Source organism: Antechinus flavipes, chromosome 4, assembly GCF_016432865.1.
Source record: "Antechinus flavipes isolate AdamAnt ecotype Samford, QLD, Australia chromosome 4, AdamAnt_v2, whole genome shotgun sequence".
Lineage (NCBI taxonomy): Eukaryota > Metazoa > Chordata > Mammalia > Dasyuromorphia > Dasyuridae > Antechinus > Antechinus flavipes.
The window spans coordinates 187,156,998-187,166,427 of record NC_067401.1 but is presented as its reverse complement, the minus strand read 5'-3'; positions in this window follow the sequence as shown (position 1 = coordinate 187,166,427).

Genomic DNA, 9,430 nt, shown 5'->3' with positions numbered 1-9,430 from the left:
CCTCAACTCCTTTTGAAAGATATAGTATATCATTTGGTCCTCATCTCTAGCACTATAATGTGGGGGAGGCAGAGAAGAGGGAAAGGGAGAAAGGGACCTTGAATTAAGACTGGAAGATACTCCTTCCTTTGGAAAGCCCCCTTCAGAGCCTGTGTTATGAACATATGGGGGATATGCTTAAGGCCACATACTTGATCAGCTCCTACTATCCCTATTAAACACCTATCAGTTACTTGACAGCAAGAGTGTATCAGAGCACATGGAGATGCTGGAATCAGGTAGGGTTGGAGACTAAACAGAAAGGGACAATATGAAAGTTAATTTGGCAGGGAATTGAAGAAAGATACTTCACCACAGACGGATGAATTAATGAGGAAACAATTAAGTTCCTGCCCGAGAACAGGTAGGCCCTGCCCCCCAGAAGGTAAGTAATGATGTTAACATGCTAAGGTCTCTCCCCTCTTTTCTCTGACTTCTCTACCCCGTAACTCTCAACTCAACTGCTTGTCTCAGAATTCTGTCAAAGTCAGGGACCTCTTGGAGTAAGGTCTCTGGGATCCAGTGCCTCATTTGGGGGAGAAGAGAAAGGGAAGAATGGGTGGAACTTCAAACAGTGAATCTCCCAGATAGCATCAGCCCCAGTATCTATCTTTTATCTTCTGGCCTTCCTTCTACTCCTTCTGCATGGACAGTTCAGTCCCCTACACCCCCACATATCCTACATGTTTCTTTGGGACAAATCTTAGTGTCTTGAATGCTAGTAATAAAATTGAGTTGGGATTGGAAAGGGTGGGCAAGACACTGAATCCTTGCAAAGAATTGACTTCTGATTCCCTTTCCTTCTTTTGCCTCTCCTTCTTGCTCTTTTCTCAGTGGCTTTCTTTGAAATGTAGATCTCCCCTCCTATTTTGGGTAGAGATTGAGAAACAATCACTGAGACATTGATACTTTGATTTATTCATTCAGATATGTATTTCCTCCCCACCCTCTTGAGCCTGATAATTTTTTTTTTGAGTTGATTTGGCTTGACTTTTTTTTTTTTTTTTAATAATTATAACTTTTTATTGACAGAACCCATGCCTGGGTAATTTTTTACAACATTATCCCTTGCACTCACTTCTGTTCCCACTTTTCACTTCCCTCCCTCCATCCCCTCCCCCAGATGGCAAGCAGTTCTATACATGTTAAATATGTCACAGTATATCCTACATACACAATATATGTGTGCAAGAGCCTGATAATTTTTAATCATTTTACAGAATGAATAACAAAAATATAAAAAGTCAATGTGAAGAAAATCTTATTTCCATGCTTATACTTACCCTTTTTCTTCTTCCTAGTGAAATATATTCTGCCTTTTAATATCCTTGAGATCTAGATGTTTAATGATTCTTAGAATGAGCTCCTGTTTGGGAGAGTCAGTTGATCTAAGCTGAGTTACTTGTATGATTTTAGCAAGTTCCTCTACCTTATTCTCAGTTTTCTTCTATATAAAGAGAAAGTTAAGCAACAACAAAAAGCCAAAAAACAACATAGCAGTTTAAAATCAGCAAAACACTTTTAAGTGGCTTTCCCTAATTACCTTGTCAGTAAGTGACAGAAGCATGACTTCAGACAATTTACCTGAGCCCAACTTTAGCCATGTTACATAATTGCCCTTAACCCTAACATTCTGCCTTCAGCTCTCTGCTATTCAGGTAAAGCTCCAGCTCTTTCATCTAGAATCCAGCTTCTTAAACTGTGGGTTGTGATCCCATCCCATGGGTCTCATAACTGAATGTGTGAGGGTCAAAAAATTATGATTATCAGTAAATGTCTGATTTGTAGATCTATTTTATATATTATGATGGGAGTGAACCCTGAAACTGTGTCCCCTTTAATAAGAAGGATGTAAAAGAAGGATGATTTAGAGTCTCAAGCTCTCCCCTGGGAAAAGTATACCTTTCCCAGACAATGCCTTCCTCCCCAAGTTAAATGGGCTTATTCAGTTGGAGATCTCAGCCCAATAGACCTATTGAGAGGCTCCAAGGTAAGTAATCTCTTTTCAACTGGAAATCAGTTTTCAACTGGGGCATTGAAGCCCAAGCCTCAGACTGCTAATAAAAGACAACTCTGAACCTCAAATCTCTGCAGAATTCTGAAACAGGAATTTGCTTTGCCAAGGAAGCTCTCTTCTTGGCAAGGCTGTCTGCCAGGACTTTTACCCACGGTGAAGATATTCTTTTCTCAGTGTTAACCTTTGTTATTTCCCTAACAGAACCTTTTACCCACCAAGAAGTCTATCTTCCTAGCAAAGCTGACTTCTCAGTGCCACTAAAAATCCCTTTTGTCACACAGACTTTTTGGGTTTGTGAATCCTTTCGAATTGGACCTGGGCTGACCAGAGAGGATTCCCTACCCCAATTCTCGCACCTCTTTTACTACCACTATAACCTCATCAGTTATATATCCAGTATATATCAGATGTACATCCAGGATATATCAGATATATATCCATGTAAAAATTTCTTGTGCACAAAGGGGTGAAGAGTAGAAAAGGTTTTAGGAAACTATAATAAAGAATATTGACTTTAGTATGAGAAACCTGCTTTTTAACAGGTAAAAAATGGTGTGAATCCCCATATAGCAAGGAAATTTTATTCTTATCTATGTTAATTGAGATAAAGCAAATGACGTGTTATAATTTCAGTAGATATTTTCAGAGGGACCAGTATATAGTATAGTGAAAAGAATAAAAAGATCACTGGACTTGAAGTTCAGAGAGATCTGACTTCAAATCCCAGCAGCTGCTTGACTGACTTGTACCAATTAATGTTTCTGAGCATCAGTTTGCTCATCTGTGAAACAAAGATAACTACCTTATTAGGTTGGAAGGGAAATGCCTTTAAAACTTTAAAACACTATGTAAATTTAAGTTAGTATCTCTTGTTATAAACTTGACAAATATCTAGAAAAGTATACATATAAAGAACAGAAAAAGAGGTTTGAATATGAAACTCTGAATTTCTGAAATTTCTATTAAATTTGACATGGAAGTCGTAACAAGTCCTGTTTCTTTGTGTCCCCTTCTAAATGGTTTTGTGATTTCTTTTGCATATTTTAAAAATGTTTCATCAAATTTTTCTCTTTCTTTCCCTTTCTTTTTTTTTCTTTCTTCCTTCCTTCCTTCCTTCCTTTTCTCTCTCTCTCTCTTTTTTTTTTTTGGCATCATTGCTATTACCTCTCCCTACTCCCACCCATAACTATCCCCAGAACCAGGGCAAAAGGCACCAGTAGCATGTGAGAATCCCACAAGATAAGCTCTCAGCCACTAAGATTGTCTGAGTAAAGTGAAGTCAGAGCAAGATTTAGGAATTGGTATACCTACATTATACTTGGAGGAAGTTTGTTTTCGTTTTTGTTTTTTGTTTTTTTTCCATTAAGTCTGGGAAGGATATGGAGGAAAGAGTATCCAGGATAATCTTGGTAACAGTACTTTTTTTTCCCCACTTAATAGTATTTTTTTAATTACATGTAAAGTTTTCAACATTTAGTTGTTTATTTTTTAAAGGTTATAGAAGTACTTTAATATCAAAATATATCGATATAGTTAAAGGAACTGGGCTATAGATTGTTCAGTGTTTGCTTCATGCCAATGATATACAGTATCATACAAAGAATATCCATCCTTAGCAGGAACAATAACATAAATTTATAGAGGACTTTGGGGTGAAAGCACTTTCTACATAACTACCATAGGATGTAAATGGTACTTTTATGCCCATTTTACAGATAAGAAAACCAAACTAAGAAAAGGTTAAGTGATATTATGTCCAATAGACAATGACAGAGCTGGAATGTGAATCTATCTCTTGCCTTCAAGTTCAACACTTTTCACTGGAACCTCAGTTTCCTTCTTAAGGGCACAATTTTATTTCTTAAAAAAAGTTTTATTTCATTGTAGAAGCATTAATCACAATAATTGATTGTGATTGTACATGTACATACACATACAATGATAAATGTAAGAATGTTTATAATAAAATTTTTCTTGTTTTAAAAGCTGCAAGGTAATTGATCACATCATTAAAATGCATAAGTTTTGCAGTAAAATATTCAGTGATTACTTAGTCCATATTCACTCTTGAATTCTGCAGTCCTTTTTTCCCCCCTTTCCAACACTCAGAATATATCACAAAGTATAATTTGCATAAACATGGGCATTACTTCGTATATTCTGTACTTTATCAGAGATATACAGAGGATTTTCATCAAATTCGCTTTTCTAGCTACACTGTTTCTCCACAAATATCTATTAGCATCAATGGGGGCTTTGAGCCTTTATTCTAATACTTGCAACTTTTTTTTTTGAAGTACTTATAAAAGACTTCTTTTTTCCAGTTTTTTTTTCAAAATATATACATGGATAATTTTCAACATTCATCCTTACAAATTCTTGGGTTCAATGTTTATTTTTATAAGATTTTTGATTTCCAATTTTTTTCTTTTTCCCTCCCCACTCAAGATAGTAGTAAGTAATCTGATAACTTGTTAGGTTATATATGTAAAATCATATTAAACATATTTCCACGTTAGTAGTGTTATAAAAGAAGAATCAGGACAGAAGGACAAAACCCCAAGAAAGGAAAAACAACAAAAAAATGAAATAGATAGTATGCTTCATTGGTTCAGGCTCAATATTTCTTTGGATGTGGCTATCATTTTCCATCATGAGTCTCTTGAAATTGTCTTAGATCATTGTATTGCTGAGAAGAGCTAACTCTTTCAAAGTTGATCATTGCACAATAGTGCTGTTGTTGTATATGATGTTCTGATTCTGGGTATATAAAACAGGTATACAAATAAAACATTTACTCATCATCATTTCATGACCCACTTGTTCAATTACAGGACCCCAAATAAGATTGAGACCCACACTTTGAAGAAGCTGGAACTTAGTGTATGCAAGGCAAGCAGTAACTGATAGGAGGTAGATTTTACCAGATGGAACTAAAATAGGATTCAAACAAATAGCCTTTGAGAGTCCTGGCCAATACATGCATATGTTAGAGTGAAAAGAAAGAAAAATGCTCTGATGACAGCAAGATAGCTTAGGGGTTCTGGCATGGTGCAGTAGGAGTCCTCTCCAAATTGTGTATGGATTGAGGAAATCACTCATTTCAGTCAGGATTGAATAATTTTACTTCATTTTATAATTAAAAATGTAACTGTTCCCAATAAAAATAATCAAATGAACATTTTACAGGAGTTAGGTTTTTATAGAAAACCTTTAACATTTAACAAAGCAGAATTATGAAGCAAAAAATACACAAAAAATCCATCTGTCTAGTCTGTCTAAAATAAACTATAGAGAAACCACTCTCCATAAGCAGCTACTTTTATCCCTGTATCAAAACCCTAATTTCTTAGATTTGCAATGTTTACACTGTGAGAAGATCAGTCAGTTATCTTTGTCTGTTACTGTTATTCTTGACTTCTTTTGATTTATGTAATATAATCCAAATGTTACTTCAAGATGTCCCTTCTCAAGAATTAAGTTCTCCAAAGACTTTCTCTTTCTCTGACCCTCCCTCATTCTAATCATTAGAGTAAAACAGTATTTATCTAATAAGTTGTAGTTGATTTATAAGTTACAATAGATTGCAGATAAAAACTGAAGTTTAAGTTTTTATCTGTTGATTTTTGTGAAAGATGTAGTTTTAGATGTCAGGGTTACTAGGCATAAAAATAGTACTTCCCTTCTGGATTGAGTGGGGTAGGGCAGTCAATACACAGATAAGTAAATGAGAAGTAATTTGACTGGGCAGAAAACACAACCAGGATGATCAAAGAAAACATCTATGAAGATGATTCTCATCTATTATTATTCGGTCATATCCAACTCTTCATGACCCCATTGTGTCTACAATCACACAACTAGTAAATGAATGAGGCTGAATTTGAACTCAACAGTAAGGGTAGTGGAAGTGATGTTACAGCTGAACTAATTAAAAATCTTAATGATGCTATTAAAGTGCTGCGTTTAATATGTCAGCAAATTTGGAAAAAAAATAGCAATGGCCAAGGAATGTTCAAATTATCAAAAGTGCTTATTTCACATACCAACAAGGTTATGCTGAGATTCTGCAAACTAGGCTGCAGCAGTATGTGAACTAAGAATTAGCAGAAGAGCAGGCTGGTTTTGGTTTTGGAAAGAAGCAAAGAAACTTAAAATCAAATTGTCAATATTTGCTGGATCATGGAGAAAGCAGGAACATTCCAGAAAAATATCTTCATTGAATAAAACTTTTTATTGTGTGGATCACAATAGAATGTAGCAAGTCCTCAAAGAAATGGAAGTACTAGATTCATCTACTTGTCTCCCGAGGAAGCAACAGTTAGAACTAAACATGGAACAACTGATTGGGATTGGTTTAAGATTAGAAAAGGAGGATGCTAGGCTGTATCTTGTTACCTTATTTATTTAATTCATATGCAGAGTACATCATAGGAAATGCCAGGCTGAATGAATCAAAGGCTGGAATTAAGGTTGCTAGGAGAAATACCAATAATATTAGATATGCAGAGGATACCACCCTGACAGGAATTAAGAAGCTTCTCAGAGAAGGTAAAAGAGAAGAGTATAAAAACTGGCTTGATGCTTCATATGAAAAAAAAAAAAAACTCACTTCTTGGCAAATCAAGGTGAAAAAAATGGAAACAGTATTAGATTTTATATTCTTGAACTCAAAGGTGATGCCAACTGCAGATGTCAATTGCAGCCATGATATTAAAAGATGCTTGCTTAAGAGAAGATATGGCAAAACAAAGATTCAAATTCCACCTTCTGCAAGGCAATTTCCTAGTCTTCCTCTGCTGCCTCTTCCCCCTTTGCATCCATTCTCCATGAAGTATTTGTTCCCTCTGAGATTACCTTCTATTTATTCTATATTTATCTTGTGTTCAGTTGTTTGCATATGTTATATTTCCAATTAAAAAATGAGCTCCTTGAAGGCCAGGATTGTGTTATTTCATTTCTTTGTATCCCTAGCACTTAACACAGTGTTTGGCCCATAGTTGGGAAGTTTGGACTAGCTCCCTGGAGGCCTCAGAATCAGCCGCAGTCAGGATAAGCAAAATTCCTTGGTCTTCAGGGGGAGAAGTGAAGGGGATGGACAAAACTGCCACAAGCTCTCCACCAACCTCCCTTCTCCTCATCCTCCTCCAAAGTGACTCTGGCTTGTCTCATTCCACTCTTTAATCCCTACTATAATTATCTGTATACACCAAAAGATTGAGCCAGCACAGAATAGTGAGAAGAGCCATTATTCCAAGCATATGATAATAGAGTTATTGTCCAGCAGGTAATTAGCCTTAAGTGCTTGGTTGTCTGATTCCTGTGCACCTATTCAGAGTTTCAGTCCTTTACTGAAGTGAAGGTTTATTCAATTTTTGTTTATTGAAAGATAAGACAGGGCATATGAATGTTATGGAATATTATTGTTCTGTAAGAAATGACCAGCAGGATGAGTACAGAGAGGACTGGCGAGACTTACATGAACTGATGCTAAGTGAAATGAGCAGAACCAGGAGATCATTATACACTTAGACAACGATACTGTATGAGGACATATTTTGATGGAAGTGGATTTCTTTGACAAAGAGACCTAAGTTTCAATTGATAAATGACGGACAAAAGCAGATACACCCAAAGAACGAACACTGGGAAACGAATGTGAACTATCTGCATTTTTGTTTTTCTTCCCGGGTTATTTATACCTTCTGAATCCAATTCTCCCTATGCAACAAGAGAACTGTTCGGTTCTGCAAACATATATTGTATCTAGGATATACTGCAACATATCCAACATATAAAGGATGGCTTGCCATCTAGGGGAGGGGGTGGAGGGAGGGAGGGGAAAAAAAAATCGGAAAAGAAACAAGTGCAAGGGATAATGTTGTCAATATAAAGTAATCATTAAATTTAAAAAAAAAAAAAAAGAAAGACCAGGTAGATGAAAAATAGCTACACCAATTGCCAAATTATCTTCCTGTTGCATATTGGTATTCCTAGAACCTAAAATAGTTAGATGCATATATTTTACTGAATTTGAAATTGAAAGGAAACTTTAAGATTACCTAATTCAAACAACTAATTTTATAATTAATGGTAATAGGCCCAGAGAGATTAAATTACTTGCTCAAGATCAAATGATTTTGCCCTAAAAAAAAAAAAAAAAAAAAAAAAAAGAAAGATAAGACAGATGGAAGTTAATGCCAGATATTGGGGGTGAGAGGGTCAGGGAGGTTCACATGAATGCATAGAAGCAGATAAAACAATATTTTTTTTTAAAAAATGGAACTCTGATTATAAGGGCCTTAAACACTTGGCTAAAAAATAATCTCCCTTGTTTTTTTTTTTTTTTTTTTTTAATTACCATTCTTTTAACAGAGGGTAGAGCCCAAATGGCAGAAGTCAACAGGAGTTTACCTGAGCTCTTCCTGGCTTCCCTCAGAATCTACGTTAGATCAAGCCTCTGAACAGATTTTAGAGTGGCAGAACCCAAAAATATTTGGAGTGTAACAAATTTTAAGAAGATATCTTGGAAGAAATTCAGGAAAGGTTTATCTCAATTATGCAGGGGGAAGACATAGCCCAGCACAGGAAGGTCCAGGATAGAGAGGCTACACACACTGGGAATCTAGTGGGAGGCTTTTAGCCAAACAGTAGTGCTGCCTACTCTGTCCTGGTTCAGAAGACCAGTGGATCAGCAAACTAGCTGTAAGACTACAAAGGACAAATAGTGAGCCCTTGATTCATGCAGCACAAGGGGGAAGCCTGCAGCACCACCAGTTCTAGAACAGCTTAAAGTCCCTCTCACCCTATAGAGAAAGCTTGAGACAATCTCTCCTATACTCTGGAAGCAGACCTTAATCTTTAAAAATGAGCAAAAAAAGCAAAAAGAGGTGTGACCATAGATATTTATATGGAGTCAGGGAAAACAGGACTCAAATCCTAAGGACACTAAAGGTAAAACACCTCCAAATGAAGCCTCAAAGAGGCATATGAACTGATTTCCAACTCAAAAGGCTCTCTTGGAAGAATTCAAAAAGGATCTTAAAAGAGAGAAGAAAGATGGGGAAAGAAAATGAGAGCGTTGCAGGAGAGTTTGGAAAAGGAAACACAGAACTTGGCTGAAGAAAAAACTCCTTAAAAAACACATTTGGTGAAATGGGAAAATATATATACTGAAGAAAAACACTTCTTTAAAAATAGGTTTGGCAAAAAGGAAAAAAAACTATTTGAAAAACAAAATTGGTGAAATAGGGGGGGAAACTCCAATGAACAAAACAGCTCTTCTAAAAGTACATACAACTGGCCAAATGCAAAAGGAGGTAAAAAAGCTAACTAAATTAAATCACTAAAAATTAGAAATAGACAAATGGAAGT